Source organism: Cervus canadensis, chromosome X, assembly GCF_019320065.1.
Source record: "Cervus canadensis isolate Bull #8, Minnesota chromosome X, ASM1932006v1, whole genome shotgun sequence".
Lineage (NCBI taxonomy): Eukaryota > Metazoa > Chordata > Mammalia > Artiodactyla > Cervidae > Cervus > Cervus canadensis.
In genome coordinates, this window is record NC_057419.1 from 16,771,056 (window position 1) to 16,787,143 (window position 16,088).

Here is a 16,088-nt window from a genome sequence, read left to right on the forward strand (position 1 = left end):
GGCTGGAAGAAGCACAAGCTGGAATTAAGATTGCTGGGAGAAATATCAATAACCTCAGATATGCAGGTGACACCACCCTTACAGCAGAAAGTGAAGAGCAACTAAAAAGCCTCTTGATGAAAGTGAAAAAGTCGGCTTAAAGCTCTACATTCAGAAAACTAAGATCATGGCATCTGGTCCCATCACCTCATGGGAAATAGATAGGAAGACAGTGGAAACAGTGTCAGACTTTATTTTTTTTTTAGGCTCCAAAATCACTGCAGATGGTGACTGCAACCATGAAATTAAAAGACACTTACTCCTTGGAAGGAAAGTTATGACCAACCTAGATAGCACATTAAAAAGCAGAGACATTACTTTGCCAACAAAGGTCCATCTGGTCAAGGCTATTGTTTTTCCAGTGGTCATGTATGGATGTGAGAGTTGGACTGTGAAGAAAGCTGAGCACCGAAAAATTAATGCTTCTGAACTGTGGTGTTGGAGAAGACTCTTGAGAGTCCCTTTGACTGCAAGGAGATCCAACCAGTCCATCCTGAAGGAGATAATTCCTGGGTTTTCATTGGAAGGACTGATGCTGAAGCTGAAACTCCAATACTTTGGCCACCTCATGCAAAGAGTTGACTCATTGGAAAAGACCCTGATGCTGGGAGGGATTGGGGGCAGGAGGAGAAGGGGAAAACAGAGGATGATATGGCTGGATGTCATCACTGACTCAATGAGCATGAGTTTGAGTAAGCTCCGGGAGTTTGTGATGGACAGGGAGGCCTGGCGTGCTGTGATTCATGGGGTCACAAAAAGTCGGACACGACTGAGCAACTGAACCGTATGAAAGGCCCAATTAGAACAACATAAGGTATTTCAGGATTTTCCTACTAACCCTGCCCTGGTTTCTTCAAGTGTTCCTCCCCTGCCGGAAGGCACATATCCCAAAGTCTCTCCCTCGACAGAACCTAATGATTCTGACAATGACTCCCTTAAGACACCTTTTAGCATTAAAACCTACAACACCTTTCTGAATAACAATCATCTACCCACTTTGTGACAGAGGCTCTCTGAATTACTGGCTTTGCAATCAGAAGTCTCTGAAGCCGATGGTTTCTCTGCCTTTCCAGTTTTAAGAAATGTTGATGCTTAAGGGCAAATAACACCTAAATATGAAGGTATTAACCTTTTTCACATGCAACAAGTGAAAAAGGCCGTAACTTTGTATGGTCCACATTTGCCTTTTACTAGAGAAATTCTAAATGCTATGGCATCTTCTATTGGAACCTTTATTCCCTATGACTGGCAAATTTTAATAAAAGCTCTCCTTAAACCAGGATAGTATCTTCAATGGACAATGTGGTTTCAAGATATAGCCAGAGATCATGCTAACAAAAACACTCAAGCTGGCATTCCCCAAAACCAAATTACTTTTGAAATGTTAACTGGCACCAGACAATTTGATGCCATAGAAGCTCAAATATGATGCCTTCTTTTGTTGCATGATCAATTACAAACAGTGACCTTTGAAGCTTGGGATCGAATTACTTCTCAAGGGGACCCTACAGGTGGCTACACTAAAATATTGCAGGGACCTAATGAAACATATGCTGATTTCTTAGCTAGATTAGAAACTTCTATTTCCCATAAAGTAATTGGAGAAGAAGCTAAAAGGCAACTAGAGAAATTACTTGCTTATGAAAATGCAAATCGGAATGTCAAAGGGCTATAGCCCCAATTTGTGATACAGGGACTTATTTGATTATTTGAAGGCTTGTCGCAATCTAGGAACAGAAACTCAAAAAAATGCGAATGCTAGTTGAGACAATGGCTGCTTGCTTTAAAAAGGGAAATGAAGGATGTTTACATGTGGAGATAAGAACCATTTAAAAAGGAACTGCCCTAAGAAAGTTAATAAAAAACCTCCAAAAGTCTGTCCCCGCTGCCGTAGAGGAATGCATTGGGCCAAAGAGTGTAAATCTAAATTTGATATTGAAGGAAAACCTATTTCAGGAAACTCCAAGGAGGGGACCCCCCAGGTCCCCTTTAACAAAAACCAGGGGCAAATTCCATCTTTTCCCTCAAACCCTCAAAATCCGGCAGTGCTGCCATCGATATACCAGCCCTAAATGACTTTCTCCTTTACCCTCAAGCAGTCCTCTCTAGAATACTTACCGGACTTTTTGGACCCCTGCCCCCACAAACCTTTGGTCTTTTGCTCGGCCAATCTAGTTTGACTTCTAAAGGAATTACTGTTCACCCTGGAGTAACTGATTCAGATTATAAAGGGGAAATTCAAATAATGATGTCATCTCAGATTTTATGGCAATTTAAAAGGGGGGATAAAATCGCTCACTCATTCTGCCTTACATTTCTATTGATTCTTCTAATGATATATGGATGGGCGGATTCAGCAGTACAGATCAAAAACAGTCTTTATGGACATCATTGGTATCTGAATTTTCCCGACCAAATATAAATATCAAAATTCATGGTAAAAGATTTTCTGGTCTCCTCAATACTGGATCTGATATTACTATTATATCAAAACATTTATTGCCCAATTCCTTGCCTTTACAAAAAATCTCTTGCCAAACTGCAGGGATTTCTCAAACCAAAGTACAAGAGGTTTATCAGAGTACTCAAATTTATCCACGTGAGGGACCAGAAGGCCAACCTGCAACATTAAGCCCTTATGTGATAGATGCACCCCTTAATCTAATAGGAAGGGACTTACTTATGCAATGGCAAACTCAGATATACATTCTACATTTTTCCTAGGGGTGACTGCTCACTTAGCAAATAATACAATTATTAACTTGGAAGAATGACAAGCCTATTTGGACAGAGCAATGGCCCCTCACGAAAGAGAAATTACAGGTGGCTAAGGAACTCATAGGTATACAACTAGAATTAAAGCATATTGAGAAATTTTGTTCTCCTTGGAACTCTCCTATTTTTATTATAAAAAAAAAATCTAATAAATGGCGTCTCCTAACAGGTCTTAGAAGAGTTAATCCATCTATGAAACCTATGGGTGCATTACAACCAGGAATCCCATCACTTACCACTATTCCTCAAAATTGGCACTTATTGTTATTGATTTACAAGATTGCTTTTTTAATATACCTTTAGACCGAGAGAGATCTGCCTTCTCTCTCCCTTATCCTAATCATATTGGACCTCATAAACGACACCAATGGACTGTACTGCCACAAGGGATGATGAATTCTCCCACCATGTGCCAGTATTACGTAGCTAAAGCCCTTGAGCCTGTGAGAAAACAATTTCCTGACTTTCTTGTTATCCATTACATGGATGATATTTTGTTTTCAGCTCCATCCATTTTAGAAACTCAACACATGTTTGATATAGCTCAACTATGCTTTCAAAACTCTGGATTAACCATTGCCCCTGAAAAAATTCAAACCTCTACACCTTACCATTACCTAGGGTCTGTTGTTAATAGACATCGTATTACTCCCCAACTAACCCAGATCTGTACTGATAAATTATCAACCTTAAATGATTTTCAAAAGCTCTTAGGAGATATAAATTGGTTTAGACCTTCTTTAGGCATTGCTAACTATCAACTGAATAACCTATTTAATACTTTAAAAGGAGATCCTGATTTAAATAGCCCTCGTTCACTTTCTCAAGAGGGACAAGAGGAACTTTATTTGGTGCAAAATAAATTACAAAAACAATTTCTTACTCGCATCAAACTAGATTTGCCTCTAGTATTATTTATACTCCTCTCTCTTCATTCTCCCACAGGACTTCTTGCCCAAGAAGAACACCCAGTAGAATGGATCTATACCCATTTTAGGGGAATAAAGTCACTTACACCCTACCTTGATTTAATTGCTCTAATTATTATAAATGGAAGAAATAGGACTAAAACTCTGATTGACTCAAATCCTCATAAAATTGTAATACCTATCAATAAATCTCAATTTAAGAACACATTACAAACTTCTACCAATTTTCAAATAGCTTTTCTGGAATATTTTGGAGAAATTTCATTTCATTATCCTTCTGGTAAGCTGTGGAATTTCTTCAAAAACACTGAATGTATTATTTCTCCCATTATCAGCTCACAGCCTGTACCACAAGCTGAGGTTTTATATCATCATATATATATATATATATATATATGTATATAGATGGAACTAAAAATGCCAAAGCTTCTTTCTGGTCTCTTAAGGAATATAAAGTCTTTTATACTAAATTTCATTCTGCTCAGCAAAATGAATTATATGCTCTTATTCAAGTTATTTACCTACATCCTTACCCCATTAATATAGTCTCTGATTCTATATATTCAGTTTTTGTATTAAAAAAATATAGAAACCTCCACCATAAACTCCAATCAACCTACTATTCAACAACTCTTTTTTGAACTACAATCTGTTGTTAGAAACCGCAATTCTCCCATTTATATTACACATAGTGGAGTGCATTCTTGTCTGCCCAGCCCCATGACCTATGGTAATGAGCAAGCTGATAAACTGGTCTCTTTTGCTACTCCGGAGGAACAACATGCTCTGTTGCAAAACAACGCTGGCTCCCTACACCAGCTATGGAAAATCCCATACCACCAGGGTAATAAATCATTAGTAATTGCTCAACTTGTAGACCCCCACATCTTCGACCCATCATACAAGGTATTAATCCTCGCGGTTTGCAACCTGATGAACTATGGCAAATGGATGTAACTCATTGCTCTGAACTTTCTCCATCCTCTTTTCTACATGTCTGTATTGATACAAATTCCTCTTTTATCTGGGCCACGCCTCTTCCTGGTGAGGCTACACAACATTTTATCACTCACTCGTTAGCTTATTTTGCTGTAATGGAAACACCTAGCTCTATTAAAACAGACAATGGCCCTGCCTATATTTCTAGACACTTTAAACAAGTTTTACAATCTTTCTCTATTAAACATATTACAGGTATTCCTTATAATCCACGGGCACAAGGCATAGTCGAACGAGCACAGCACACACTAAAGTTACAAATAAAAAAATTAAAAAAGGGGAATACACAGAACACTGCTGTCTTCCTTATCCAAAGCAGACTTTACTAGATTCCAACATAAGATATTTTCTAAATCCATAAGTATTGTTAATACAGCTTTATTTGTTTTAAATTTTTTAAACCTGCCACAGGGAAATATTTTAACAAGGGCAGAAAGGCATTTTGAGGAATTGAAGGACACTTCCCTTCCTCTGCCCATTTGGTACCAAAACGGGTTAACGAAACAGTGGAAATCTGGGAAACTAATCTTGTAGGGAAAGGGATATGCTTGTATTTCCCCAGATGGATCCAACAAACTCACATGGCTTCCTCTCTGAAAGATTTGACCCAAGGGGGCCCCCAGCATTCAAAATGGGTTTGAAACAACAAGAACCCCAGGAGGAAGAAATTCCAATACAGGCCATGATGGCTCTAAAGATCTCCAGGAAGTGCCACCTTTGGCGGCATCAACCCTATTATCTCCCCACTTGGGGACAAATAAAAACCCTTACTAATAAAGCTGAAGATTTGATCTCTCAACAGGGAATGCCTCGGAGTCCTGAATACATTTTCCTGGAAATGCTCAACTTGCTAGCCTGTGCCTCCCCCCATTCGAGCTCTGATTAATCAGACTCAACTGGACTGACTTACCTAACCCCTCTTTTTTGCAGGTCATAAAATAGACGGAGAAAAGACTGATAGTATCAACTAATGACTCCACCCATATGCCCCTTTCCTGGAACCCTCACACCCTGGGGAGAAAGAAAAACTAAACATTTCTTTAGGTTATGAAGTCCTTCCTCTGTGTATGGGCCCAGCAGAATTATGCATAAACGTCAGCCAACAAACTTGGGCTTTCGTCTTGCCTCCAAAAGAAGACTTTCAGACATTGCTGCCCTTTCTGTCTGTGAACCATGTTTACTACTGAAACTTTAGGGAAAGAGTTAGGGAAAGAACAAAAACCATTTTGTAAAATGTTACTAACACTATGTTGAAACATTACCAAGACAAAGGACTTCATGGCTGGCTTCAGGGTGGAATGGCACCTCCTCCTCCTCCTCCTTGAATCGTCCTCAATAAACACATTGGGCCTGAACAATGAGACATTTGGAAACTCGCTGCCAGCACCGAAGAACTTGGGACTTAGACTGGACATTTCACAGGGACCAGTCGTGGTCATAGTAACTATTTCTTTTGCTATAATCAGTCATATTTTATACAGGCCTGTGTCCCACTTCCTTCTGTTATAGCCATAAGAAATTTAAAATTTAATCTGTAACTTGTATTAATTGCCAATTTTGGGTTACTCCTGTTCAATTCAATCATAGTACCTACAACTGGGAACAAATAAACTTTCATTTACATGATAATGCCTCTCTGAATGGACAATTACTGCAAAAGGAAATCTTTGAAACTTTCTCTAAATGTCTGCCCTCTTCCACTAATTTGAAAACTTTTAGCTGGACAGTTCGCTGATTGATTGTCTGGCCTAGACCCACGAGGATGGTTTCAAAGTATTACCCACAGCATTGGGTCTGGAACTGTAACTTTGGTGATTGTCTTGATAATTATATTTGTTGTTTATTGTCACCTTTCTATAAGGTTGATTAATACTAACCAAACTTTGGTCAGGACCTTTTTTTACAAATATAATGAAATAGAGGGAAGAGATTATTACCACAGAGACAGACTTATTACAATAGGGAGTGGACTATGACAGTAGACAGGGACGTTTACTGTAGAGGGAGATTATAGCAATGGAGGACTTTTACTCTAGAAGGGGGATAGTATAGACAGACTATTATCATTTAAGTGTACTACTCCAATCAAGGAGGACTATTATTGCAGACAGGGGACTGTGACAGTGCTACTGTAGAAGGGGAACTTTGACAATAGAGGAGGGACTATCACTATGTAGTAGGACTATGATATTAGTTAGGGGGGTTATTTCAGTAGAGGAGAGGTTTTAACTGCAGAGGGGGGACTATTACAATAGAAAGTGAAGTATGACAATAGAGACAGGACTATGAGTGTATGGGGTGGAGGACTATGACAATAAAGGAGAACTATTACTCTATTAGTTCTCTAATAGAGAATTGTTACCCTACAGGGGAAACTGTTACTATGACATTAGAGAGGAGCTAATATTGTAGAAGAGGAACTATTACTGTGGGGGGCAATGACAATAGAAGGGGAGTAATACGATTAAGGAGGGCTATTATTACAGAGGGGGGACTATGACAGTAGAGGAGCACAGTTACTGTAGAAGTGGAATTTTGAGAATAGAGGGCTCTTACTCTAAACACTATGACATTAGTGCTGGTCGTTCAGTCGTGTCCAACTCTTTGTGACTCCATGGACTCACTGCACAGAGCCCGCCAAGCTCCTCTGGCCATGGGATTCTCCAGGCAAGAATACTGAAGTGGGTTGCCATGCCTTTCTCCAACTATGATATTAGAGGGGGCTATTACTATAGAAGGGGAACTATTACTCTGGAGGGGCCAGTATGGCAATAGAAGGGAAGTATTACTGTAGAGGGGGGAACATGACAACAGAAAGGAACTATTACTATAGAGAGGGGACCTTGAGAATAGGGACAAACCCTGTCCGTGGAGAGCAATAAACACAAAAATAAAGGCTCAGGCATGTGTTCACCATGAAAGCAGGCTTGATGGCACGTGGACCACAGGCCCTGACTCAGGAGGAGCTGTGAGGGGAGGCTTCTGCCCAGGCAGGGACAGTGGATGCAGTTGGGGCTGGACAGGCAGAAGCAGTGGGTCATAGGCCCATGTTCTGACTGGTCCTGGGAATGACTGGGTCAGCCTCAACTGATGATTCTGGGGAGGGACTGGTCTGCGTGGCCAAGTCAGGGAAGTGAGGATCTGAGTCTCTACAGGGAGGGGTCTTTGCAAAAACTGTTTCCAGGACATGGTGGGTGAGGGAGGGTGGTTCCTGGACATCAGATCACCTTCAACACCATGAAGAGGGCTCTGGCCCCTCCCCCATATGGAAAGACAAGGCACAGAGGCTCGGGAGTGAGATCAGGGTCTGGGTGGGTGGACAAAAGTCCACAGCCACCACTCAGAAGTCATAGTTCATGTTTCCAGGTGATTGTGTTTTAAATCATCTCCTTGCATGATGGGATGGCCATGCTTGGCCCCACGTGGGTAAAGTCTCTATAGTGTTTTTACTCATCTGTCCCCGCTCCACCAGGACACCCACCAGAACAGGAGAGAGGGGACACTCAGAAACTGACAGGAGGCATTCCCAGTTTCTTAGCTGCTCAGGTGGGTGCTTCATCCTGGGAGCCTGTCCAGTCACTTTTACTGCAGCAACACCCACCCGATGGAGAGAGCGCCTCTGGGGAGTGAAGGGGGTGTGACCTAGTGTCTGGGCTCCATCGCCCCTAGGATGGAAGCCCCCAAACCTGGAGACCCCACAGGCTCAACTGGGCCCCTCTCAGCCCCAAGAGGAGGGGGCTGGTGCACAGCGTGAGGGTGGGGGATCCTCTGGAGGGGAACACCAGCTCTAGCCTCAGGGAGAACAGACTTGAGCTGCTGGGGTCTGTCTGTTGGTCCCTGTCTCCTCCCTCCCTTGCTCCACCTCAAACCCTCACTTCACCTCCTGTGTCTCTCTCTCCCCTAGCTCTGCTTCTGTCTGTCTCTCTTCATGTCTCTGTCCATTTTTCTCTGTGTCTTAGTCTCTCTGTCTCTACGATCTTCTCCCCTCTCCACCACCCAATCCTCCTTTCTCTTGGAGAGAAGTCCGCTGTTTCCCTTTTCTCAGAGCCACGCCTCCACGCCGCCATCACAGGGTCTTCTGCACGTCCTGATTTAATTAAGCAAAGCCCCATTTCCTTCCCCAGATCTCCCAGGTTCCACCTCTGACGGGCTTGCAGGTGAGCTTGCCCGGCTCCTTCCTGTGCCACCAAGGCGAACGCGGACTGGATGTCAGTGCTGAGTTCTCAGCTCTGGGATGTGCCCCTGCACCACCTCTCTCCATCCTAGGTGAGGCCCCGCAGGCTCGGTTCAGTGGGGACACGGCTGTGAGACAGGTCCGAGTGTGGGAAGCCTCAAGGCCAAACATGCACCCGTACAGGCACACTGAACACACACACACATCAAACACACATGCACACTGAACACACAAAGACACATGCACACACACACACATGCACACCAAACACACAAACACACAGCAAACACACACGCACACATACTGCACACACATACATACACACACCAGCACCTTCCCTTCTCTGTCCACTTTATCCCATTCAACCCGGAAGGTATGTGAACCTCCAAGAGCCTGCCTTGAGGACACATGCCAGCCACCCTGGGGGGGATTGTGCTTTCTCAGCCACTCTGTCCTACTCCTGGGGACCCCTCACCTTTCCACCCATCTTTTCCATCAGAGCTTGTGCTGTATCTTCTGCACTTGAGCCTGGAGGGCTGAAAGGTTAAGGTGTCCACCCGCCCCCAAAAAACTCCATAAGTAGTACCAGAAGTATCTAATTAAAATGAGAAACCTTTGACTCCAGCCAGTTTGGTTGCAAAAAGTGCTGCAAAGCTCAGCCATGGGTGGGCATCTCAACATGGGAATGCCTGGTGGGGACCAGGTAGGCAGGCACTTCCAGGGTGACACTCCTGTGCTCAGGTCATCAGATGGGCAGCCACCAGACACCATGGCCTGGGAGGGGAGGGTTCCTGCCAGACAGCACCACCCTGCTCACCTCCTCAAGGTGCAAGCGCACCCCATTCTCCACCAGCACCCCTCTGGCTATGTGGACACAGGGCCCTGCCCTGGCTCTGTGACCCTGGGCATTGCCCACTGGGAGCGCACATGGACAGCTGGACAAACAGGAAGTGCTGTTTTCTATGGAAGTCAGCTTTAGACTCTTTCTCACCCTCTTGATAGTTACAGGGTTCTATGTCGGGCACCCCACCCCTGGGAGGAGGGGCCCCCACACAGCCCTGCCCTTGAGGGTGTGGAGCAGACAGGGAACCATGGACCCGGTCTCTCGGCCCTTCCGGGTGCTTCCCCATGGGGAAGGCTGTGGGGTCCCCACATGGAGGAGGCTTCCATGTCTTCAGGCCTCCTCCATCCACAGAAGGGCCCTTGGACGCTCTCCTTCCTGTACCCCTTTCATAATAACTCTTGATGCCTCTCCCCCAAGCCCAGGCACCACTCATCTGCTTCTGTCTTTGTAAATTTGCCTATTCTGAAGATCTCTTATAAGTGGACATGTAAAATGTGTCCTTCTGTGTCTGCTTCTCTCACTGATCATCGTGTGTTCAAGGTCCATCCACGATGTAAGGTGTGTCAGAACTTCATTCCTTTTCATGGTGAGTCATACACCACTGTGTGCATGGACCACATACTACTGACCCACCCATCCATCCATCCACCCACACACCCACCCACCCACTCACCAATCCATCTCACCACCCACCCATCCATGCATAAATCCACCCATCCATCATCCATCCATCCATCCACCGACCAATCCATCATCCACCTATACACCGATCCAACCCCACTGACCCATCCATTGTCCATCATTCTCTCTATCCATCCATCCATCCACCCACCACCCATCCATCCATCCATCCACGTATCTATTCACCCATCCATCCACTCTTCCATAATATCATCAAAACAAAGTATATTATGAACTTGTAAATCCTCCTTCCCATTCCTTGACCCTAGAGAATAAATATGAAAAAAAAGAGAGAGAAAGAAATAAAGCTAGTCCAAACCTATGTTCAGAGATGGAAAGGAAGGATTTCTGGATTGTCCCCAGGTGACTGCTAAAGCGTGAACCTCTCCACACTGTCTCTGAAACAGATCACACAGATTTAAAAGGAAAAGAATAAATGAAACTACACATGACCCACAACACTGGCATCATAAAGAGCCTGAAAATACTATGAAAGTACCTGTAACTAGAGAGGGTCTGTCTGTGCTCAGTCGTGTCTGACTCTTTGCAACAACATGGACTGTACCCACCAGGCTCCTCTGTCCATGGCATTCTCCAGGCAAGAATACTGGAGTGGGTTGCCATGCCCTCCTCCAGGAGATCTTCCCCATCCAGAGAGCCTCCCAGAAAGGTAGGAAAGGACACAGCTTTACTCTGGAACCAGCCTGAAACCAGAAGTGGGACCCATGGACTAAGAGCATCACAGTCTGAAGTCACAGAGGCTGGGGGAACTGGGAAGGGAAGGGGTAGGCTGGGTCCCACACTTTGTGCAGCTGAGCTGACACCAGAGCTCCTTCCTGGTCCCAGAGAAGCAACAGTTGTGTTCCCACGTCCTCTGAGGTGGGTTTGTGTTTGCACCCCGGCACCTCCTCCAGGGAGACTTTCTTGGTGGATCAGACAGTAAAGAATCAGCCTGCAATGCAGGAGACATGGGTTCGATCCCTGGGCCAGGAAGATCCCCTGGAGGAGAAAATGGTACCCCACTGGAGTATTCTCACCTGGGAAATCCCATGGACAGAGGAGCCTGGCAGGCTACAGTCCACAGGGTCACAGAGAGTCGAGACGACTGAAGCACCCACACCCCTCCCTTGCCTCCCCTGTGGTGCTTCTCCTGGGTGGATTGGGCGTTTTATGGGGTGGAGAGAAGTTGGGGTGGGAAGCAGTCATTGTGGAGGATGTAGAGGAGTCAATGCTGGGGGCCCTGTCTATGTGGAGGGGGCACCCAACTAACAGTGGTCCTGTCAATGGCACACATTAGCCAGGGGTTGGATGCTGGACTGGGTAGAGAACCCACCTGGGCCCAGGTGCTTGCAGGAGCAGGGGCCCACCTGGAGGGACAGATGGCCCCTGCCTTCCTGTACCCACACTTGAGGGGCACTCATATTCCTGGTTTTTCTATCCCAGCCTGGTACCCCCAAGAGGACAAGAGGCTGTCAAGCACAGCTCTTGCCTTGTGTAACTGCTTCCTCCTGGGAGATCCCTGGTTGCTAGAATCTTCCTCAGGGGATCTGACGGGCAGAGAGCCAGGGCTGGAATGTGGGCAAACCTCATTCCTGCTTGCATCAGGTGCCTGCAGCCTAGCCTTAAGAGCTCATACCCAGAGGAGGGACCGAGCAGTAGGGGGTCCACCAGAGCCCGGGACTCCTGCAGGACTCGGGTCCTTCTGCTCTGAGGGTCCCTTGGTGTCAGGGTCCCTCTCTTCTGCGTTACTCCAGGGCAGGGTCCCTCCATCCTGGGGGGCCTTGGTGCTGGGGTCTCAAGTGGTATGACTGTCAAGAGAACCGGGGTGAGTGCAGGGTGGGGGTCATGGGTGGTGGTCTTTCAAGGGGTGCTGAAGGTCATTTGCTGCAGCAGCACCTAATTTAATCCTTGTAGAGGTGGATGGCAAGTGCCTGTGTGTAGCTGACAATATTCGTATGAGTCTTTTCTTTTTCTTTTAATTTGGATTGGGGGGCACTGTGACTTCCTTTCCTATTTTTTATCATTGTGTTTTTTTTCTTTTCCCATCATGACTCTCTGTAGAGGACACAGTACCGTTTTCAGCTAGTAGTTTATGTTAATATTAGTTTTTGCTTTTTATTTTGGATGGAGAGAATCTATTATTTTCTTTCCCATTTTTTATCCTTGTTTTTTTTTTCTTTTTCCATTATGACTCCTTGTAGAGGACACAGTACATTTTCTGCTACCAATTTATATTAGGGCTTCCCTGGTGGCTCAGTTGGCAAAGAATCTGCTTGCAATGTGGGTGACATGGGTTTGATTCCAGGGTTGGGAAGATCTCCTGGAGAAGGGAATGGAAACCCACTCCAGTCATCTTGCCTGGAAAATTCCATGGACAGAGGGGTCTGGTGGGCTACCGTCCATCAGGTCAAAAAGAGTTGGAAACAACTGAACAACTTTCACTTTTCAATTTGTTAAAAGTTATTTTTTGCTTTTTCCTGTCTTATTTGTGTGGTGGGCAGATGTTTCTTCCTTTCATTCTCCCCCCTTGATTCCTTTTTGCCTTTCCTAGAGCTGTTTGTGGGGTGGGCACAGACCTTTGTGGGTCTTGTGTGTCCTCATGTCCAAGGGTCCAGCTTGGGTGTTTGGAGCCCAGGCTGTTGAACCCACAGGGAGCTTCCACCCAGGGACTGCCTGAGAAGAGAGTGAGGCTGGACTCTGCAGGAACACTCCCCCAAGACCACAATCTGGACCCGGGCTCTGTGCTCCATGTGACCAGTGACCCTGGAAGCCCTGTTCCCAGAAGCAGGGCCTCAACCCCAGCAGCACCAACACTGTTGATTTTGCATTGGACGATATGGCCAAGTCACTTACTGTTTCACTCTGGCCTTGGCCCCGGTGCCCCCACCACAGAACGTAATGACCCTTGGGGTCTGGAGGTTCCGTCCCGACCTCACTGTGCATGTACCCTGCTGGCCTCGCACAGTCACTGCAGTACAGACTTCACACAATATTATAAGCAGTGCTATCTGCTGCTGTGCAAACACACACGCATGCATATCTGTGCACACACAGACCCTAAACACATGCACACATGCGTGGTCACCCGTACCTACAGGAGCATGTACATATGCACACAAACAAACACATACACACACACACCAGAGCAATGCCACGGCTCCCCACTGCCACTCAGGAGAGGCTGGGTCCCATGGGACCAGGCGCCATGCTTTATGTCTTTGTGTGTCAGGACCCCCCAACCCGTCTGTAGAGTGGCTGTGCTGGGGGGAGTCCCCACCCACGCCCCTGTCTCTCACTACAAGGCCCCTCTCCTCCACCCCCGCCCAGAACACCCTCACAGAGATATCAGCGTGGCTGGAGAACCAACCCCTGGAGGTGGTTATCCTGGCATACAGGAACTTTGAGGGCATGATCGAGGACCTGCATGAGTACCTGATGGGCTGCATCAAGAACATCTCTGGGGACATGCTGTGTCCCCGTGGGGTGAGCAGGGGCCAAAGGCTCCCCATGCTCTTGGCAGCGGGAGCACTAGGATTCACTGTAATCAGACTATCTGCTCACTGCATGAGGCTGATTCAGACACCTGATGACACCATTCACGAGACCCCAGTAATCCACCCACCACTGTCTCCACTCAAACACCCCAGTAACCAGCCCATCACTGGTCACAGGCACCCCCAACAATCCACCCTGCCTGATCTCTATTCAGACACTCCCCAAATTGATCAATCATGCCTCGAGATGCCCCAGTAATCCACCCGCTGTTTCCTATCAGGAATCCCAATAATCCATCCACACCTGTTTCCACTCAGGCACCCCAATGATTGACCCATCACTGCTCAAGACACCCAAGTAATCTACCCACCACTGTCTCCACTCGAACACCCCAAAAATCTACCAATCACTGCTCAAGACACCCCAATAACCCACCCATCACCATCTCCACTCAGACACCCCAGTAATCTACCCACTAGTGTCTCTACTCAGACATGCCATTATTCCACCCATGACTGTCTCTTCTCACAGAGAACCCAATAACCCAGGATGTGGACATCTCCTGGGTCACTGTCCAGCCATCACTGCTCACAGACCCTTAATAATCCACACACCACTGTAGCTTCTGGGACACCCCCAATAACTGACACATCGTGTCACACAGCACCCCAATAACCCCTGTGAACAAGTCTCATGGGTACCTGGATGATTCAACCCACAAGAGGTGCCAACTCTGTGCTAGCTGTGGTCCCAGGAACAGCAGGTCATCCTGTCATACAAGGACGAGGCATCCATGAGTCAGCATGAAGAACTGTGGCCCAGTATCCCCTACTGGTGGGGGAACCAGGTGAAGCCCTGGACCTCATCCACTACCTGGAGCACATGAAGAGCTGCAGCCACCCAGGTGAGTGCCGCCTTCACACCAGGACAACTGGTCACACGCAAGTCCTAGCGAATGGGGCTGGTTTTGGGTTCAAGAGGAGAAATGGAACAGGATGTATTAGGGGACATTATTCTGTTCACCACATGGGGACCAGGGTGTGGACATTCTTGGGGATGTTACTGTGTCCAGCACAGGGGGTCAGGATGTAAACAGGATGTGAACATCCATGCGGACATTATTGTGAGAACCACACGGGGTCAGGATGTGGACATCTCCTGGGTCACTATCCAGCCCGCCTGCCCTCTGGAACAGGAGAAATTTGTGAGTCAAAACCCCTGTGAGCCCCCGCCGTCTGAACTTTGGTCTCTGTCAGACATCTGAATCTCTGACTGCTGTGGAGGCCAGAGTCTGAGTGGGTGATGGCACAGCTTGGTGACTGGGTGGGCAGGTGACCCCATGGGTTACTGGTCACATGGGCGAAAGACCCTGTGGGTTGGTGACCACGTGGGTGGGTGACTGTGCGGGTGGGTGATGGTGTGAGTGGGTAATCATGTGGACACGTGACCTCATGACCTCGCATGTTAGTGACCCCATGGGTGGGTGACCACGTGGGTTGGTGGCCACGTGGAGGGATCACTGCATGGGGTAGTGACCCCATGGGGGGTGACCATGTGAGTCGATGACCACATGGTTTGGTTGGCCACATGACTCCGTGGGTTAGTGACTGCACACGTGGGCGGCTGACCCCACAGCTGGCACCAAGAACAGCAGCCCCTCTCTTGTCCCAGGCAGGCTGTCCATGGCCAGCATCAACCTCACGCAGAACCTGGAGTTTGTCCTCGTCCACCCGGCCTGGTCCCTGGAGAAGCTGACCCAGTGGGGGCTCCCCTACCTTTGCGCGTGGGTGTGGGGCCAGTGACTGGGGTCGGCCGTCAGCTGTACCAACACCATCGCAGGCGACTTCATCTGGGCCGACGGGTTTGTTGGCGACTACATTGGGTTGAACCGGAAGCTGCTTCGGGGCTGATGGACGGCGCATGTGTGGAGCTGGGCATCGCGGAGGCTGCATCACAGTCACGCGCTGTGATGTTTCCGGCCTGAACCGAAAGCCAAAAACTACAGTGAGGTACTGCCTCACCCTGGTCAGAATGGCCATCATCAAAAAACCTACAAACAATAAATGCTGGAGAGGGTGTGGAGAAAAGGGAACCCTTCTACACTGTTGGTGAAAATGCGAATTGGTACAGTCACTATGGAGAATAGTATGGA

General features: G+C 47.0%; 1 pseudogene; it reads left to right on the top strand.

The window, feature by feature from the left end:
* LOC122434742 overlaps positions 1 to 15,846 on the top strand; it is a 35,125-nt pseudogene extending 19,279 nt beyond the window's left edge.
* Positions 15,847 to 16,088: the final 242 nt, after the last annotated feature.